This window comes from Melospiza melodia, unplaced genomic scaffold (genome assembly GCF_035770615.1).
Source record: "Melospiza melodia melodia isolate bMelMel2 unplaced genomic scaffold, bMelMel2.pri scaffold_28, whole genome shotgun sequence".
Classification (NCBI taxonomy): Eukaryota; Metazoa; Chordata; class Aves; order Passeriformes; family Passerellidae; genus Melospiza; species Melospiza melodia.
In genome coordinates this window covers 11,496,842-11,518,062 of record NW_026948600.1, presented here as the reverse complement: position 1 = coordinate 11,518,062, position 21,221 = coordinate 11,496,842, and positions in this window count along the sequence as shown.

The following is a 21,221-nucleotide window of genomic DNA, read 5'->3' as shown; positions in this document are numbered from 1 at the left end:
TTTGTAGGATATTTTGGGGTATTTTTGCAATATTTTTTAATATTTTTCTGGGTTATTTTTGGGGGGATTTTTTGGGTTATATTTTCCAAATTTTTAGGGGACTTCAAAACATTTTTGGGATACTTTTGGGATATTCTGGGGTATTTTTCTCGATTTTTGGGGGTTTTTTTTGAGATTTTTCTGGGTTATTTTTTGGGGATTTTTTAGGTTATATTTTCCGAATTTTTGGGGGGTTATAGTTTTCGTATTTTTGGGGGATATTTTTTAAAATTTTGGGGATTTTTTTCGCATATTTTGGGGTATTCTGGCCATTGTTTTGATCCTTTTTTACTTTTTTTTGAGATTTTTTGGGTTATTTTTTGGGTTATATTTTCCGATTTTTTGGGCATATTTTTTAAACTTTGTGACCCCGAAATCCCCAAATCTCTCAGATTTGGGACCCCCCCCAAAACTCCCCTGGGACCCCCCAAAATCCCCAAATTTGAGACCCAAAAATCCCAAAATTCCCCCAATTTGGGACCCCTCCCCCACACCCCTTACCCCAAAATCCCCCCTTGAACCCCAAATTTGGGCCCCCCAAATCCTCCCAGGACCCCCCAAAATCGCCAAATATTGGACTCCCCAAAAACCCCCACAGGACCCCCCAAAATCCCCCAAATTTGGGGACCCTGCAAAACCCAAAAAATCCCCCAAATTTGGGACCCCAAAATCCCGGAAATCTCCCAAATTCGGGATCCCAAAACCCAAAAATCCCTTAAAATTGGGACCCCGAAACCTCCTCAGGACCTTTAAAATCCCCCAAATTTTGGATCCCAAAACCTCTCCTTGAACCCCAAATTTGGGAGTCCAAAACCCCAAAATCCCCAAAATTTAGGACACCAAAATCCCCTAAAATTGGGAACTCCCAAACCTCCCCGGGACCCCCAAAATCCTCAAATTTGGGTCCCCTCAAAAACCTCAAAATCCGCAAATTTGGGAGCCCCCAAAAACCCAAAATCCACCAAAATTGGGACTTCCAAATCCTCCCCGGGACCCCCCAAAAATGCCTCAAATTTGAGACCCCTAAAACCCCCAAATCCCCCAAAATTGGGACCCCCAAAACCCCCCCGTGACCCCCCAAAACCCCTCAAATTTGAGACCCCAAAATCCCCAAAAAACCCCCAAATTTGAAACCCCAAAACCCTCCTGGGGACCCCCAAATCCCCCAAATTTGGGAGCCCCAAAAACCCCAAAATCCCCAAAAATTGGGACCCCTCCAAAACCGCCCTGGGACCCCCCCAAAATCCCCAAATTTGGGACCCCAAAACTCAAAAATTCCCCCAAATTTTGGACCCCCCAAAACCCCAAAATCCCCCAAATTTCGGACCCCAAAATTCCCCCAAAATTGGGACCCCAAAACCCCAAATCCCCCCAAATCTTGGACCCCAAATCCCCTCTCTGAACCCCAAATTTGGGACCCCAAAATCCCCCATATTTGGAATCCCCCAAAAATCCAAAATGCCCCAAATTGGGATCCCCCAAATCCTCCCCGGGTTCCCCCCAAATCCCCCCAAATTTGGGACCCCAAAAACTCCAAAAATCCCCAAAATTGGGACCCCCCCCCAAAACCTCCTGGGACCCCCAAATTCCTCCAAATTTGGGACCCTGAAACCCCCAAAAATCCCCCAAATTTGGCACCCAAAATTTCCCCACATTTGGATCCCCCCAAATCCCCAGAACTTGGGACCCCAAAACCCCTAAATCCCAAATTTTGGATCTCCCCAAAAAGCAAAAGTCTCCAAATTTGGGACCACAAAACACCCCCAGGACCCACCCAAAATCCCCCCTTGAACCCCAAACTAGGGCACCCAAAATCCCCAAAAATGCCCCAAATTTGGGAATCCCAAAGCCCCCAAAATCCCCAAATTTGGGACTCCAAATCCCCCACAGGAACCCCAAAAATCCCCAAATTTGGCAGCCCCAAACCCCCTGGGGACCCCCCATAATTGCCCAAATTTGGGACCCCAAAATCCCCTAAAATTGGGAACTCCCAAATTTCCCCAAAACCCCAAAATCCCCCAAATTTGGGGCTTTAAATTCCCCCCGGAACCCTCAAAAATGCCCCAAAATTAGATATCCCCAAAACCCTCCTGGGACCCCCCCCAAATTCCCCAAAATTGGGACCTTAAAACCTCTCCTTCAACCCAAATTTGGGACTCCAAAACCCCAAAATCCCCCAAATTTGGGACCCCAAAAACCCCAAATTTAGGGCCCAATCCTCCCCGGGACCCCCTAAAGATTCCCCAAATTTGGGACCCCCAAAACTCAAAAATTCTCCCCAAATTTGGGACCCCCCAAAACCCTAAAATTCCCCAAATTTCAGACCCCAAAATCCCCTAAATTTGGGACCCCAAAATCCATTTGGGCCCCCCTAAAATCCCGAATTTGGGATCCCCAAAACCACCCCGGGACCCCCCAAAATCGCCCAAATTTTGGACCTCAAAACCCCCAAATTTCCCCCAATTTGGGAACCCCCAAAAACCCAAAATCCCGTAAATTTCGGGCCCCAAAAACTCAAAAATTCCCCCAAAATTTGGGACCCCCAAAATCCCTGAAATTGGGAATTCCAAGCCCCCCCCGGGACCCCAAAAATCCCCCAGATTTGGGACTTCCTAAACGCCCCCAAAATCCCCCCAAAATCGAGGACCCCCCCCACCCCAAAATCCCCCAAATTTGAACCCCCAAAATCCCCGAATTTGAGACCACAAAACCCCAAAATCCCCCAAATTCAAGACCCGCTGGGAACCCCAAAAACCCCAAAATCTGAGAGCCCAAATCCCCCTTTGGGACACCCCAAAACCCCCAAATTTGGAACTCCCCAAAACCACCCCGAACCCCCAAATTTGGCATCCCCAGAACCCCCAAAATCGCCCCAAAATTGGGACCCCAAAACCCCAAATACCCCCAAAATCCCCCACCAAAATCTGCCCTGGAACCCCAAATTTGGGGCCCCAAAATCCTCCTGGGACCCCCAAAATTCCCCAAAATTTGAAAACCCCAAGCCTCCCCGGGACCCCCCAAAATTCCCAAATTTGGGACTCCCCAAAAACCCAAAATCGCCCAAATTTAAGGTGCCAAAATCCAAAAATTCCCCCAAATTTGGCATCTTCCCAAAACCCCAAAATTCCCCAAAATCGGGACCCCAAAATCCCCCCTTGAACCCCAAATTTGGGACCCCAAACCCCCCCGGGACCACCAATGGTTCCTTCCAGCCCCACCCCAATGATGTCAACCCTATGGCCCTGCCCCCTTCACAGCCTGAGAGCAACTGGAACCAGTTTGGACCAGTTTGGACTAATTTGATCCCAGTTTAAACCAGTTTAGACCAGTTTGGTCCAGTTTGATCCTGGTTTAAATCCCAGTTTGGTCCAGTTTGGTCCTGGTTTACTTCCAGTTTGGACCGGTTTGGTCCCAGTTCCTCCCAGTTCCCCTCCCATTTTTCCCAATTTTCCCAATTTTTCCCATTTTCCCCCCAAATTAAAAAATTCCCCAAATTTCTCTCTCAAATTCCCCAAAAATCCCCCAAATTTCCCCCATTTCTCCCCCAAATTTCCTAAACTTCATAAATTTTCCCCCTTTCCCTCCAAATTTCCCCCATTATTCCCCAAAATTCCCCCATTTTTCCCATTTTCCACCAAAATTCCACCCAAAAGTTCCAAATGTTTCCGTTTTCCCCCAAAATTTCCCCAAAATTCCCAAATTTTTCCCATTTCCCTCCAAATTCTCCCAATTTTCCCTCAATTTCTGCCCAAAATTCATCCAAAATTCCAAATTTTCCCAAATTCCTCCCAATTTTCCCATTTCCCTCCAAATTCCCCCCAAAATTCTCCCACTTTTTGCCCTAAATTCCCCCAATTTCCCCCAAAATCCATCAATTTTCCCACTTTACTCCAAATTGCCCCAAATTCCCCCAAATTTCTTCAAATTTCTCAAATTCCCTCATTTTCAAAAAAAAATTCCCCCAAATTCCCCCCAATTTTTTCCATTTTCCAATTTTGCCCCAAAAATCCCAAAAATTTTCCAGCAAAATCCCCCAAATTTCCCCCCAAATTTTACCCCACAAATTCCCCATTTTCTTCCCAAAATTCCCCTAAATTTCCCCAAAATTCTCATTTCCTCCCCAAATTTCCTCAAGATTTCCCATTTTCTCCCTGATTCCCTTCAAATTCCTCCAAAATCTCCCAAATTCCCCGAAAATTTTCCCCAATTTCCCCAATTTTGCCCCAAATTTCCCTCAAATTTTCCTCTCCCAAAAATCCCCAATTTTATCTCCCCAAAATCCCCCAAATTTCCCATTTTCCTACAAAATTCCCCATTTTCTCACCAAATTTCCCTCAAAATTTCCCTAATTTTCCCATTTTTTCCCAAATTCCCAATTTTTCCTCAATTTTCATCCAAAATTCCCCAATTTCCCCAGGTTTTGCCCCATTCCAGCTCCCTGATCCGAATTTCACCCTGAAATTTACCCAAAATGTCCCAAAAAGTCCCAAATTCACCCCAAAATCCAACCCAAAAATGGCCCAACTTTACCCCAAAATCCACCCCAAAATCCCAAAATTACCCCCAAAGTTACCACAAAATATCCCAAATTGACCCTGAAATTACCCCAAAAAGTCCCAAATTCCCCCCAAAATTATCTCCAAAAAATCCCAACATTCACCCCAAAATTCACCCCAAAAATCCCAAATTCACCCCAAATTCACCTCCCAGCGCTGACCCTGCTGTGAGTGACCCAAAACCCCCAAAATTCACCCCAAAATATCCCAAATTCACCCCCATAAACCCCCAAAATTTACCCAAAAATTCACCCCAAAAATGCCATAAAACATCCCAAAATTCACACCCCAAAATATCTGAAAATTCACCCCAAATTCACCCCCAAAATATCCCAAATTCACGGCCAAATTCCCCCCCTGATGCTGAACCTGCGGGGAGTGACCCAAAAATGTCCTCAAATGACCCCAAACCCCCCAAGATTTACCCCAAAAAGTCCCAGAAATTCCCCAAAACCCAAATTGAACTCCTGGCACTGACCCTGCTGTGCGTGAACCCAAAAAATCCCAAAATTCCCCCAAAAATCCCAAATGTCCCAAAATGACCCAAACTCACCCGAATTCCTGCAATGACCCCGAAATGCCCCCAAGTTTCCCCAAAATTGACCCCAAAATGTCCCCAATGGACCCCAAAATATCCCAAAATTGCCCCTCAAATGTCCTCAATTGTCCCCAAATGCCCCCAAATCCCCAAAACTGTCCCCGAAGTTTCCCCAAATGTCCCCAAAATGACCCAAATTTGTCCCAAAATTGCCTCAAATTGACCCTGAATTGTCCCCAAATGTCCCAAAATGCCCCCAAAGTTGACCCCAAATTTTCCCCATTATTGTCCCCAAATTGTCCCAAAAATTTCCCCAATTTGTCCCCAATTTGTCCCCAAATTTTTGCCCCAAGTTTGCCCCAATTTTCCCCCAGAATTGTCCTAAAATGTCCCAATTTTCCCCTAAATTTTACCCCAAAATTGACCCCAAATGTCCCCAAGTGTCCCAAAAATGTCCCCAAATGTCCCAAATTTGCCCCAAAAATGCCCCAAATTGACCCCAACAGTCCCAGAATTGGCCCCAAATTTTCCACAAAATGGCCCAAAATGCCCCAAGTTTGCCTCAAAATATCCCAGAATGGCCCCAAATATTCTGAAAATTGACCCCAAACTGTCCCCAAAACCACCAAGAATTGTCCCCAAAATTGTCCCCAAAATGTCCCCAAATTCTGCTCCAAAATTGTCCCCAAATTGTCCCTAAAATTTTGGGGCCATTTTGGGACATCTGGGGACACTTTGGGGACATTGGGGGAGGTTGGTGCCACTTTGTGGCCCCTCGGTGTCACCCTGGTGCCACTCTTTGTGCCTTTGGTGCCACCTGGTGTCACTTTGGTGCCATTTGATGTCACTTCAGTGCCACGTGGTGCCACTCTAATGCCACTCTAACACCATTCGGTGCCACTTTGGTGCCACTCAGGTGACACATGGCACCACTCGGTGCCACTCTGGTGCCATTTGGTGCCACCTGGTGCCACTTCATGTCCCTTTAGTGCCACTCTGGTGCCACTTTGGTGCATTTGGTGCCATTTTTTTGTCACTTTGATGCCACCTGGCACCCACTGGGTGACACTTTGGTGACATTTGGTGCCTCTTTTTGCTGATTTTATGCCAATCGGTGCCACTTTAATGCCACTTTTTGCCACTTTGGTGCCACCTGGCACCCCTGGTGCCATTTCGGTGCCATTTGGTGCCACTCAGTGCCACTCTGATGCCATTTGATGCCACCTGGTGCCACTTGATGTCCCTTTAGTGCCCCTTTTGGCCACTTTGGTGCCACTTGTGCCACTTTTTGCCACTTTGCTTTCGCTTTTTTTTTCCTTCGGTGCCACTCAGAACCACTTTAATGCAATGCAGTGACACCTGGTGCCACTCTGGTGCCACCTGGTGCCATTTTTTGTCACTTTGATGCCATTTGGTGCCACTCTGGTGCATTTAGTGCCTCTTTGGTGCCACTTTTTGTCACTTTGGCGCCATCTGGTGCCACTCTGGTGCCACCTGGTGCCATTTTTGTCCCTTTAGTGCCACTCCGCGCCACCTGGTGCCACTTTGGCGCCACTTTGGTGCCATTTGGTGCCACTCTCTGCCATTTTTTGTCACTTAGTGCCATTCTGGTGCCACTTAATGCCACTTTGGTGCCATTTGGTGCCACTTTGGTGCCACTCTGGTGCCATTTCGGTGCCATTCGGTGCCATTTCGGTGCCATTTTGCCCCGTTTGGTGCCATTTGGCGCCCGTTTGGTGCCCCTCCCCCATCTGGGCGTGGCCCTGGCGAGGCCCCGCCCCCCGCGGCTCCAGTGCGCAGGCGTGGGGACTGGGAGGGACTGGGCAAACTGGGACAAACTGGGAGGGACTGGGATGGACTGGGATGGGACTGGGAGGAAAAATCCGGGGATTTTTGGGAAAAAAACCTGGGAATTTAAGGGTTAAAAGTGGGGATTTTAGGGTTTAAAAATGACAATTTTAGAGTTAAAATGGGGATTTTGGGGTTAATAATTGGGGCCTTAGAGGGGGAAAACGGGACTGGGTTATACTGGTTTATACTGGGAGGGACTGGGACAAACTGGGACAAACTGGGATGGACTGGGATGGACTGGGAGGGACTGGGGGGAAAAATCCGGGGATTTTTGGAAATAAAACGGGAATTTAAGGGTTAAAAGTGAGAATTTAAGGGTTAAAATGGCGGTTTTTTTTTTTTTTCAGGGTTAATAATGTGGATTTTAGGGGTTAAAAATGGGACTGGTTTGTACTGGGAGGCACTGGGAGGGACTGGGTTATACTGGTTTGTACTGGGAGGGGGAAATCTGGGGATTGGAGGGTTGAAAATGGGGATTTTAGGGGGAAAAATGGGACTGGGAGGGGACTGGGGTTATACTGGTTTATACTGGGACAAACTGGGAGGGGACTGGGGGGAGAAAATACGGGCATTTTAGGGTTAAAAATTGGGGATTTTAGGGTTAATAATGGAGATTTAAGGGTTAATAATCAGGGCCTTAGAGGGGAAAACGGGACTGGGTTATACTGGGAGGGACTGGGAGGGACTGGGATGGGCTGGGGGGAAAATCCGGGATTTTAGGGTTAAAATTTGGGCACTTTATGTTTAAAAATGGGGATTTTACGGGGAAAAAAATGGGGATTGAAGGGTTAAAAATGGGGATTTTATAGGGGAAAATGGCACTGGGTTATACTGGGAGGGACTGGGAGGGACTGGGTGGGGGGGGGAAATCCAGGGGTTTTGGGCGAAAGAATGGGGATTGAAGGGCTAAAAATGGGGATTTTATAGGGGAAAATGGGACTGGGTTATACTGATTTGTACTGGGAGGACTAGGGGAAAAAATCCGGGATTGAAGGGTTAAAAAATGGAGATTTAAGGGTTAAAATTGGGATTTTAGAGGGGGAAATGGGACTGGGTTATACTGGGAGAAACTGGGATATACTGGGATGGGCTGGAGGGGACTGGGGAGGGACTGAAGGGAAGAAATCCGGGGATTTTAGGGTTAAAAATGGTGATTTTAGGGTTAAAAATCGGGGCTTTAGAGGGGGAAATGGGACTGGTTTGTACTGGGAGGGACTGGGGAATGAAAATTTGGTGGTTTTTAGGTCAAAATTTGGGGATTTTAGGGTTAAAGTTTGGGGCTTTAGGGGTGGAAATGGGACTGGGATGGACTGGGTTATACTGGGAGGGACTGGGGGGGAAATCTTGGCAGGTTTTGGGTAAAAATGGGGATTTTAGGGTTAGAAATGGGGATTGTGGGGTTAATAAGGGAGATTTTAGGGTTACAAATGGGACTGGTTTGTACTGGGGGGACAAAATTTGGTGGTTTTAAGTCAAAAAATGGAGATTTGAGGGGTGGAAATGGGGATTGAAGGGTTAAAAATGGGGATTTTAGAGGGGAAAATGGGACTGGGAGGGGCTGGGAGTGTCCCCAAATTTTCTGATTTTTCCCCATTTTGTGTCCCCAGAGCTGCGGCCGTTCCAGACTCTCAGGAATCCCAAATTTCCCCATTTTCAACCAATTTTTTCCCATTTTTGACCAAATTTTCAGTTTTTTCCCCCCATTTTTAACCAAATTTTCCAATTTTAGTCCCCATTTTGTGTCCCCGGAGCTGCAGGGAAATTGGGAAAAAATGGGGGAAAGAATTGAAAAAAATGGAAAAAAGGGGGAAAATCGGCAAAAAATGGAAAAAATTGGGGAAAAATGGGGAAATAATGGGAAAAACAAAGAAAAATGAGGGGGAGGTTCCGGGCTCAGAGTGTGGTCAACGGGGAGAGAAATTGGGGGGGAAAAATGGGGAAATTGGGAAAATGGGGAAAATTAAAATTGGGGGAAAATGGGGAAAAATGAGAAAAAATTGGAAAGAAATGGGAAAAACAAAGGGAAAATGAGGGGGAGGTTCTGGGCTCAAAGAGTGTCATTGGGGAGAGAAATTGGGGGGAAAATGGGGAAATTGGGAAAAATGGAAAAAAATTAAAATTGGGGAAAAACGGGGAAAAATGAGAAAAATTGGAAAAAAAATGGGAAAAAATGGGGAAAATGGGGAAAAATGAGGGAAAAATGTGGGGGAGGTTCTGGCACAGAACGTGGTCAATGGGGAGAGAAATTGGGGGAAAAATGGGGGAATTGGGAAAAATGGGAAAAATTTAAAAATTGGGGGAAAAAACGAGGAAAAAACGAGAAAAAAATGGGAAAAATGGGGGAAAAAAGGAAAATGGGAGGAAAAAAACAGGGAAAAATTTTGGGAAAAATGGGGGGGAAAAGGAGGGAAAAATTAGGAAAAAATGTGGGAAAAATGAGGAAAAAGTAGGAAAAAGCCAGGGAAAAATGGGGAAAAATAGGAAAAAACCAGGAAAAATTGTGGAAAAAATGGGGAAAAAATAGAGAAAAAAAAAAAAACAGGGAAAAATGGGAGGAATATGGGGAAAAAATAGGAAAAAAATGTGGGAAAATTGGGGGGGAAAATGGGGACAAAATAGGAAAAACCAGGGAAAAATGAGAAAAAAACCAGGAAACAATGTGGAAAAATAGGAAAAAATGTGGGAGAAATGGGGGGGAAAATGGGAGAAAAAAACAGGAAAAAATGGGGGGAAAATGGGGGGGGGAATGGGCAAAAAATAGGTAAAAATGTGGAAAAATGGGGAAAAAATAGGAAAAAAACAGAGAAAAATGGGGATAAAATGGGGGAAAAATAGGAAAAAATGTGGGAAAATGGGGGGAAAATGGGAGGAAAAAACAGGAAAAAAATGGTGGGAAAAAATAGGGGGAAATGGGGGAAAAAATAGGAAAAACACCAGGGAAAAATCGAGGGGAAATGGGAGGAAAAAACAGGAAAAAATGGGGAAAAAATGGGGGGAAAAAAGGAAAAAAAGAGGTGTTATGGTTTGCCACTGGCACAATGCCAGTGCCCCCATGAAAATTCCCTGGCATCTGCTGTGAGGTGGTACCCGGCAATAAGCAAAGCAGGCTCCTGCTTAGGGAAAAAGGAAAAAAAACTTTATTAACTAAACTACAAAAAACCAAACCGCAAGGAAAAAGAAACACAAGGAAAATGAAAACTCCACAGAACCACTTCCCCCTCCTCCTCCTCCAGATCCCCAGTACATTTACATTTCCCAAAATTATCCACACTCGGTCTGGCACCACCCTTTAGAAGATCAAATCTTCAGCTCATGAAGAGTAGACAGAGTCCTTCCTTGTACCACGGACTTCTTGTCACAATTAGTACCACCCGGAGTCCTGCTGTCTCGTGACATCTCCTTTCATGCCAAGGTGCTCTCACCGACCAGGCATGGGATGAGGCAGAGGCCTGCTTTCAGGGTGGACCATTTAAGGATGCCTCGTCTCGTTCCAAGCAGAGCACAGTCTCATCTCTGGGACCTTTGTCCCCCCCATTTCTTCTACACCCCCTGGGGCCGAGGGGTCTCAACACTGAACTCTCCTGGCTCCGAGCCTCCGCTTCCCCCTGCAATGCAGCCTCTGTATCACCAGGAAGCAGTCCATGGATATACAACAAAAGAGTCCAGCAAAATTGCCACTCCATCTTCCTCCTTTTCTTCAACATCTCTCTTTCTCTTTGCCAGACCCCCTTACTGGCCTGTTTCTTCCTTCATCCTCCACCCTTATCCCTTTCCTAGGAAAGGTAATGTTCCGTGAAGTTCTCACTATCCACAAGGGTTAAAAGCTCATCCAGGCGGCTGCGCTGCTCACAGCCCCCCCCCACTTCTCCTCCCAGCCGTGCTGCCGGCACATGATATCAAGTTTCAAGGTAACAGTTCAAGCACAGGCTGCATTCTCTCTCCATCTCCAAAAGGGGGGGGGGTAAACAGGTCACTCGGTGCCCCTCCACCCTTCCACCGGGTCCGGCTACCACAGATGGGCCACATGGCTTTCCCCTCCCCCAGCCCAGCCAGCAACTGGGCCGGGGAAGAGACCCAACTCCTTCCCACTGGAAATCCAAAGAGAGCTCTGAAGGAAAAGAGCCCTGCTTCTAACTCCTTGGGTTTGTGGTCTCAAGAGGCGGATCCAATGCCCCACTGGTCAAACCAGATGCTCATCTTAAAATCCGAACACCCATTAGTGACCACAGCAAAAACAACATATCCCAGATGTCCCATTTCCAGTAAAACCATGACAGAGCACCTGGATCTTGGGGCACCCAGCTGCTCCCCATGTTTGGAGGTGCCTGAGGAGGGCTGGGACAACGCCAGGGACATCCTGCAGTGACATCCCCCTGTCCTGCCCTGGGTGAGCTCAGTCCCAAACCTTACCCTGATCCTGGTCTCAATCTCACTCCATGTTTAGACACACTCACAGTTCTGTATTTAATCTCATCCCAGTGCCAGATTTGTCTAGCCGCAGACCCAATCCCAACCCCAGCCCTAAAGCCAATCCCATGTCCAGCCTTAACCCCAATCCCAGCTCTAATCCAAATCTCAGCCCCAACTCCAAGCCCAGCCCCAATTCCAGCCCCTTCCTAAACCCTCAGCCCCAAACCAAATCCCAGGTTCAGCCCTTCTGGGGGTTTGGGGGTGTCTCTGTCCCTCTGAGCCCGATGATGTTTGGGGTGGGGTCACAGCAGGGCTGAGAGGGACAGAGACCCCCCCGGCCTCCCCAGGTGTGAGAAGGTCAGAGAGCCCCCCCAGGCCCGAGCACCCTCAGCGGTGAGAGGGACACAGAGCCCCTGGTCCCCAGCCCTGCACAGGCATTGCCTGAGGCCAGAGGGATGGAGACCCCCCGAGCATCCCCCAGGGTGAGGGGACAGAGACCCCCGAGCATCCTCTGGGCTGAGAGGGACAGAGACTGCCCCAAGCACCCCCTGGCACAGGAGTGAGAGGGAGGGAGACCCTCCAGGCATTCTCTGGGGTGAGAATGATGGAGACCCCCTGGGAATGGCCTGGGGTGACAGGGACAGGGACAACCCCCCCAAACCCTTGCCAAGCATCATCCAGGGCGAGAGGCACAGAGACCCCTCGAGCATCCCCTGGGCACTGGCAAAATAAATTTGGCAGAAATCAAACTTGACTCTGCTTAAATCACTTTGATGAATATTTGATTTTCCCACAAGTCAGATGTGATGAAAATGCAAACAAATCCCAAACATTAATAAACTGACAGTACAAGCCATTTTGTGGCAATTCCAAGTTCCACTGGTTCCTGCACAGCTCCAGCTCAGCTGCTAGCACGTTCTGATAAAAGTGTAAATTCAGCCAATACAGATGTCATTAAAAGGAAAGTAAACTCTTTGTAGCTGTCACAAAGGCGACAGGGATGAAGAGAAAAATGATTCTCACATTTCGCAAAGCACTCAAGCCTGGGAATTCAGGAGTTATTTGGGAATTTAGCTACTTGAGCTGAGCTTCTTGTAGGACTTTCAGCAGCCTTGTGTTCCTCACCATGGGGTGAATGAACCTTGTCAGTCTCGCTGGTATCATTTGCTCCCTTTCCTCCTGTGATTTAAAAAAACATTTCAAGGAAGGATGTCGCAGACATTTTTTTCATAAAATCCTCTCTTTTAGGATTTGTCCTTTCTGGGAAGCTGGGGCCCCAGAAGAAAAATGCAAACAATAATTATCTGCTGATTTGGAATGTAACAGGAGCATCTGTGATTGGTCTTCTGTGAGTGTTTGGATTTGCTGACCACTCACAGGAGAGTTGGTCCTTGCTTTCTGCTGGACACAGAACTTTGTTATTCATTCTCTTCTTTCTATTCTTAGCTTAGCAAGCCTCTGCAACTTTTCTCTTTATTCCTTTTAGTATAGTTATAATGTATTATATATCATATATCAATAAATCCAGCCTTCTGATCATGAACCAAGATTCTCGTCCACTTCTCTCACCCTGAAGACCTTCATCAGGTCGCTGTAATAGAAGGACAACAAAATATTTTCTTTACACTCTGGGCATACAAAGGCGATTTACCTCATCGGTTCTCCCATAAGTCACTCAGAGGAATCTGCAGCCCAGTTTCAAAGAGTTCCTCCAGAGAGAACCACAACCTCCTCAGAGGAGGGAACCATGCTGTTGTCAAAGGCACTTGGGGTCAGAGAACAGTGCCTAAACTCACTGTGCCAAAATAATTTCACAGTCTGGTGAGTCTGGTTAAGAAAAGTGTTAGAGAGATTCCTCTGCCCCAATTAAGGTGATAATGAGACCAAACCCAAAATGAATTTTATTGAACAGTAAATGGGATAGAAAAGGGGGGACAGGAAGGGAATGACAGGAAAAAGAGGCCTCCCCTGGGGCAGGGCAAGTGTGACATTGTCCCCTGTATGCGTGGCATTCCCAGGGTGACAGGGGTTTTACACCTGAGCCAGTTTGGGTAAGGGGGGTGGTGTTCACCCCTTGAGCAGGGATCACCCCACTGTTTCAGGTTGCCATGCAAGATGTAACCAAATGCATGTTTTCAATCCCCACCTTCAGCAACTGTTATAAACAGGTGGGGCAGTGTTCTTTATCTCTTCCATGACTCAGCCCTGATAACGCCCTCCAGGGGAGATATCTCCTGTGAATGGGCCATTGAGTGTCACTGCAGGACTGATAAAATTCCATCCTCCCATTGTGGGATGCTCCGCCCAGGGGGAGGATCCAAGCATTCCTACCTGGATATAAGCTGACGCTTTGCTACACCAGGAGCAGCTTGCCTACTGGATTGCCAGAGGACAAGAGCTCCAGAACCACCACTGGGCCTCCAGAGGAAGACCAGACCCTTCTACAGGATCACTGCTTTGACAGAATAGTGTTCATCTCTCCAACAGGACTGCAGCCACCATTTACTGGGACTGCTGCCACCACCCTGACCAACAGGGTGTCAGGTTATATCCTGACTCTGTCAGTTTAAGGCAGTATTTCTGTATCATTGCCTTGATCTGCATTTTCTTTTAAATTGTAATTCTGGTTTAGACCCTCCCCAGGTTTGCCTTCAAACCAGTACAAAAGACAATGTGCGCACCCTTTGTTTTCTTCCCAGAACAGGATTTCCCATTCCCAAACCTTGATTGGATGGAGAAGGAGGCTGTGAGGAAGAGGAAGGATCCCCAGGACACCCAGATAGGTGAGGAGGAAGTCAGTTCCTATTTCCCCCTCTCTCCTGCTCCATCTCCCAGCCCAGCACAGCCCCTGGCTGCAGGACAACCCTGCTGCCAGCCCTGTCCTGCCGGGGATGCACTGGGGGAATCTCCTTCCCCTTCCCTCTGGCATGGAGGCGAATCCCATCCTCTCCTTGTCCTTCCTTCCCCAGGGAAGGAACTGAGGATGGAGACCAGGGAGGAAAAATCTGCATGGCAGAACCTCGTGAAAGAGGCCGTTTTGAGTGATTTTAACACACAGGAATCCAACAGGGAAGAAAAACCTCAGACATCCCCCATGAGGAGGGGCTCCAAACCCAGCCCAGGGTGCTCTGAAGAAGAAAGAGCCACCCTGAGCCAGGAAGGTGGGCAGACCTTCAGCCAGAGTTCAGAGCTGGTGGTCCATGAGCAGCTTCATGATGGGGAGAAGCCCCACAAGTGCTTGGAGTGTGGGAAGAGCTTTAGGTGGAGCTCCCACCTGATCAGGCACCAGAGGATCCACACCAGGGAATGGCCCTACGAGTGTGGGGAGTGTGGGAAGGGCTTCAGCTACAGATCCAACCTTGTGACCCACCAACGCATCCACACTGGGGAGAAGCCCTACGAGTGTCCCCAGTGTCAGAAGAGGTTTCAGAGCAGCTCCAGTCTCCTCCAGCACCAGCGGATTCACACAGATGAGAGGCCCTTCCTCTGCCCTGAGTGCGGGAAGGGCTTCAAGCACAACTCGGACCTCATCATCCACCGACGCATCCACACAGGGGAGAGGCCCTACGAGTGTCCCCAGTGTGGGAAGAGCTTCACCACCAGCTCTCACTTGACCAGTCACCAACGGAGCCACCAGTAAGCGATCCCTGCAAATGCCACAAATGCAGGAACAGCTTCATCCACCACTCCAGCTTCATCCCCCATGGGAGAACCCACATTGGGAAGAACCCTGGTGATCCATGTTCCCCATGATCCATGCTGGGAAGACACCAGTCCCTTTCCCTGCCCCTACCAGTGTCATGATGTGGCATTGAAAAACATGAGGGTCTTGCCATGGCTGTGTTATTACATTCACTCCCACCTCAGAGAATTTCCAGGTGCAGAACAGGGACACTCACTCTCTCTCTCCCTGAGAATAAGGGTATCCTTTCCAAACAGGGGAAATTGTGGCCAGGAAGACCCAGTGAGTTGTGTTTTAGTTTTCCCAGGAAACTGTTTCATTTATCCCTTCTGTAATCAATATTGTTTCAGTTCTGTTTGTCCCTTAACTTGTTCCTGTTCCTAATAAATTGTTCTTATGCCAGCCCGGGATCTTTGCCTTTTGTGCTTTCCATGGGAGTCGGGAGGGCAGTGAGGGCAGCGCGGTTTTAGCAGGGGCAGGAAATTGGGGAATCCCATTCCTGAACCCCAGCCCCTGGAAACCGAGCATCCCAGCTGGTGCCAGCCCTGGTGGCCATGGCAAAAGCCTTGGGAGCGGGTCCCTGGCTGGGGCTGTGGGAACCTCTTCCCTCTGGTGCCCAGGGACAGGAGTGGAGGGAACGGCTGCAGCTGAGTCGGGGCAGGCTCCGGTTGGATGTCAGGAAAAGGTTTTTGCCCAGAGGCTGCTGGGGCCCTGCCCAGGCTCCCCAGGGAAGGGTCCCAGCTCCAGGGCTCTCTGAGCTCCAGCAGCGTTTGGACAGCGCTGCCAGGCCCAGGCTGGCATTGTTGGGGTGTCCTGTGCAGGGCCAGCAGCTGGACTGGAGGGAGGATCCTGATGGGTCCCTCCCAGCTCAGCCAATTCTGTGGTTCTGGGATCCCATGAGCCTGGGGATGGGGCTGCCAATGGTTGCCATGGCAATGGGCTCTGTCTGCAGGCCTGAGCTGGTGTCCATGGCAACCACCCTTGGCATGGGGTCTCCATGGAGCTGCCAAGGGACTGAGCATAGCAACAGGGGGCTGGTGATGGTTGCCATGGAAACTGACCATAGCAACAGAGGGCTGGTGATGGTTGCCATGGAAACTGACCATAGCAACAGGGGGCTGGTGATGGTTGCCATGGAAACATCCCATAGCAACAGGGGTCTGGTGATGGTTGCCATGGAAACTGACCATAGCAACAGGGGGCTGGGGATGGTTGCCATGGAAACTGACCATAGCAACAGAGGGCTGGGAATGGTTGCCATGGAAACTGACCATAGCAACAGGGGGCTGGTGATGGTTGCCACGGAAACATCCCATAGCAACAGGGGGCTGGGGATGGTTGCCATGGAAACTGACCATAGCAACAGGGGGCTGGTGATGGTTGCCACGGAAACATCCCATAGCAACAGGGGGCTGGGGATGGTTGCCATGGAAACTGACCATAGCAACAGGGGGCTGGGGATGGTTGCCATGGAAACTGACCATAGCAACAGGGGGCTGGTGATGGTTGCCACGAAAACTGCCCATAGCAACAGGGGGCTGGTGATCGTTTCCTGCTTAGGATCAGATTTGTCACAGGCCCTCAGAGGGGTTCCTTGGGGACCTTCCAAGAGTCTCCAGGCTGTTCCAGAGCTGGAATGTCACAGGCACAGACAGGGGCTCCATGGAGACTTCCCAGGGCTTTCTGGGGATGGTAAAGAGCCCTGTGGTCAGAGGCAGTCTCAGCCATTCCATGGTGACATCCCAGGGCACCTTGGGCTGCAAATGCACCGATCTGTCACAGACACTCACGGGGGCTCCATGGTGACATCCCAGGAGTCCCCAGGCTGTCAAAGAGCCGGGATGTCCCAGACACTCACAGGGTTCCTGTCATGGGCAGATATATTTATATAAATATATTTTCTCTATTATGGTAATGATTAGACAAAATTTCCTTAATCAGAAATATTCATGGCAGGGTGCAAGAGACGTAAAATATATTATACAGAGCACTAGGAAATTATTTCAAAGCAACTGTATTAAGGAAAATCTGTAATTAAGCAGAGATTTATGTCACTCCCCCAGACCAATGACCATGGGCAATTCCCTTTGGCTCAGCCTGGAGCAGTGACCTTCAGGGTGTCCCCACCACTGGGAGGAATCCCCACACCCCTCAAGAAGGGAAATGTCAGGAGATGCTGCCATTAAAATTTGGGATGGGGCTTTTCTCATCTGAAGTGCTGCCCTGTCAGTCAGATGTGCCCAGGCTGGGCCAGCTCAGCAGCGCTGCAGAAGCTCTCAGTGGTGTCACTTGGTTGCTCCTTTCTCTGGGGATTTTTCCAGCTCTGCCACAGCTTCAGCTCGCTCTGAGGATGTTGAACTTTGGGATGGAGGAGTCAGGCCAGTTTCAGCATTATTCACCCCCAAAGCAGTGTGACACCCCTCCTTCATTGCTTACTGGGGGCTTTGCAAACAGGGCCTTGCTGGAGTTGTTGGAGCCCATTGCAGGCAGAGCCTCCTGCTCCAGCAGGAACTGCCTTTCCTGTGCCATCAGCAGGGCAGGTCCCACTGCAGGAAAAGCCCCAGGCCAGCCCCAGCACAGGGAAGGGCTCGGGCACAAGGGCAGAGCGCCGTGCTGGGAGCTGTGCCAGGGAGAGCCTGAGGCACCAAAGGCACCTTGGCAGCAGCAGCTGCTTGCAGGCCATGGCCAGAAGCCTCCCTTGGCAGCCTGGCCTGGTGGCCACCACTGCAGAGCTGCTGCCTCAGGGCTCATTCCTGGCTGGGCTCTGAAAAGCCACTTCTGCTCCTGGAGCCTGACTGGGAAGCCATTGGCCCCAGCACCTCGGGGACAAGATCTTAATGACAAAACTCTTCATGCCAGCAGAGACAAGGCAGGGACAGAGGAAAAGGGAGAGCCAGACCCAGGGGACAGGGCTTCCATGGTGATGGCTGTGAGGTCACTGCCCCTGCAGCAGCCTGGCTGCCCTCAGCAGACATTCTGGCCAGAAGCGTTGTGAGGGCACCCAGCACATCAGAGAACCCACACTACAGAAATTCTGTCACTGGGGAGGGGAGGGTTTCACTGGGTCAGGCTGCACAAAGTTCCTGCTCTTGGATGATTCCTGGGATGGGGAATTGGAATCTCAAAAACACTTGCAGTTTTGTGCCACTGTCATCATTGTAAAATATTCTTCCTTCTAATAAATGTAAATCCAACCTCATTCAGTTTAAAGATATTGACTCTTTTTCTGTCACTGCAAGATTTGGGAGAAAATAACTTTGACCACGATTTTTCCATTTTCACAGACCTTGGAGGGGACCAAAAATCTCCCAAGATGGGGTTTGGAGGCCTCATCACATAAGCAGAATGTATAGTCTGCAGGCTCTGGGCTCAGTGGTGTGGAGACTGAGGACAGAACAGGTAAAACCTGGGAGGGATGGAAGGGTGGTTTCAGAGAGACTGGAGCTTTTCTTCATAGTGGGAATTGGCCTGAAGAAGACATAATAGCACCAAAGACAGCTGGGGAGGACCAGAGTGGGCACCAGGAGAAAGGAATTTCCCTGCCAGGGTAGAGCTGTGGTGCAGCACATGCCCCAGAAGGAGCCTGGAGCAGCCCAAGGCTTTGTGTGGGCAGGCAGGGGCAGGCAGGAGGCAGAGCTGTCAGCAAAGGAAAGGCCCAGCCAGGTGGGGCAGCCGGGGGATGCCGACAGCCTGCAGGGACAGAGGCGCAGGGCAGGGACACCATGGGACAGCCTGGGCTGCACAGGGCACAGGGATGGGCAGCAGCTGCAAGACAGCCCTGCCAGAGCCAACATGGGCAGCACTTTGGCCATGGCTGCTGGGCCTGGGCCTGAGGCAGGAGCAGGAGACAAGTGATCCTTGCAGGCCTGGGGCCTCATTGCCTCCTTGTCCCTTCTCAGCAGCCTGGCAGGGGCTGCCCCATGCTCCTGTCCCTGGCATTGTACATCCCCACATGCCAGTGCCCATCCCGGGAAGAGCCCTGAGCAAGGAGGGAGGGACAGGATCTGCCTGGCCAGGGGCTGGGGCTCAGGCCTTGGCCCTTTGCATTCCTCAAACACATCCAGCTTTGCTCAGCACCAGAGACATCTTTGCCTTGCTTGTCCCCAGCTGCCATCACTGCCTCCAGTGTTCTGCACTAACTGGAACCTGGGGACACTTTCCCAGTGGTGTCCCTCATTGTGGGAGCCATTAAAACTTCAAGAAAATTTGGAGCTTAAATTTAACTTTGTGTTATTGACTCTCAAAAACTGAGTCTGATGTAAACAACAGCAAAGCCCCGAGAGGGTCATTAAAGTTTTCCTAGTCCAGTTATGGAGAAAGATTTCAAAGAGCAGTAATAAAATATACATTCCTATTTTTAAGGGTGTCTTCGATTAAATTTCTCGTTAGAGCAGAGGTGATTGCAGCATTCTGTGATTGATATTGACCCAGGGTCTCTCCTCAGCAGCTCTGGCCTGCTCACAGAAGCTGTGCCTGGAGCTCTGACCCAGTGTGGACAACCTTGCTCCACATTGCCCAGCCCCATCCTGTCTGTCCTCACTGCCCTGGGCCCTGCTGTGCTTGCAGAGCTGGCTGCACCCAGCCTAAGAGGGGTTTTCACTTTTTTAGGGTTTTTTGCAGCAATCTGAAACTGCTGAGTTTCCCCAGTGCAAACAGACACACTGCTCAGGTGTGTGCCAGCCCCAGGTGCCACCAAAGGCACTGCAGAGCTGCCCTGGGCCAGCTGTGAGGGTGGATCATCAGCCCAAGCTGCACTGGGCCCTGCAAGGGGCTGTGGCCATGGGCACTGCACTGACCCCACTGCTGGGTTTGGCTGCCACGGCCACCGTGAGAAATGAAACTGTCCTTGGAAACACTGGGGAGGACTGGGACATACTGGGAACACTGGGAACGCTGTGGGAGACACTGGGAAATACTGGGAGTGACACTGGGGAGGACTGGGACAACCTGAGGACAATGGGGGCATTGTGGAGAAAACTGGGGACACTGGGGCATCATATGGATCAGATTGGGAGGAACTGGGAACGACTGGAAATGAACTCAGGTGTATTGGGACAGACAGGGCTGCACTGGGAGGGATTGGAGGGACACTGGGGTTGAACTGGGTTCTACTTGGAATGAAATGGGCTTTAGTGGGGTTATACTGGTCTGTACTGGGAATGGACCGGACTGTCCCTGGAAGGACTGTAGGAGGGTGATTTGGCTGTTCCCGCCTCCACCACATCCCATTTGCCGAGGCTCCCACCCATCACCGTTCGCAGCCAATCATCACTAGGAATCTGGGCCTAGGGGCCGTGCCTAAAAAGCGCCATATTTTCTCCTTGCATACAACTCCCATCACACCCCGCGGCCTCATTATGCCCCATTGGAGCCGGGACTACAACGCCCGTCATGCCCCGCGCTCCAGAGTACCCCAGGATCGCCCCCATCTGTCCCATCAGTGTTCCCCAGACCCTCCACGATCCCTCACTGCCCCCTCACCGCCCATTCGGGAGCCCCCGAAAGCGCCCCGGACCCCCTGAGTGCTCCCAACCCCTCAGATGCTCGGTACAGCCACTTGTGGAAATTTATCTCCTCTCATCCCCTGCGGCCCCAGAGCCCCTCAGAACAGTCCCGAGCCTAAAACTCCTGCCGTGACCCGCGCCGTAAAGAGCACGGCTAGAGCTCCCCGGGCTCCCCGCAAGGACTCCGGAATTTTTTAAGTTCCCGTGAGGGTTTCCAGTCGGGGCTCGAACGCAAAAGTGTCCCCTAACAGCCGTCCCGGACCCCCAAACATCGTGATCGAGCCACTTTCGGGACTACAGCTCCCATCATGCTCCGCGGCGCAACTCTGGTGCTATTCCAGCCGAGACTTCATCTCCCATCATGCCCCGCGCCTCAGTGAGAGCCATTGCAGCTGCGTTTCGAACTCCCGTGATGCTCCGCGGCCCTATTAAACCGTATGATACCTGCGCCTACAACTCCCATCCGCCCCCGCGCCCCAGCGAGCCCTGTCAGAGTCCCCCAAGGGCCCGCCCGGACACCGAAGGGCCCCAAATTCCCCTCCCTGACCTCCAAGGGCCCCCCTGGATCCCCAAGTGCTGCCCCGGACCCCGAACTGTCCCTCAGAATCCCTGAGTGCCCCTCCAAGTGCCCACCCGGCTTC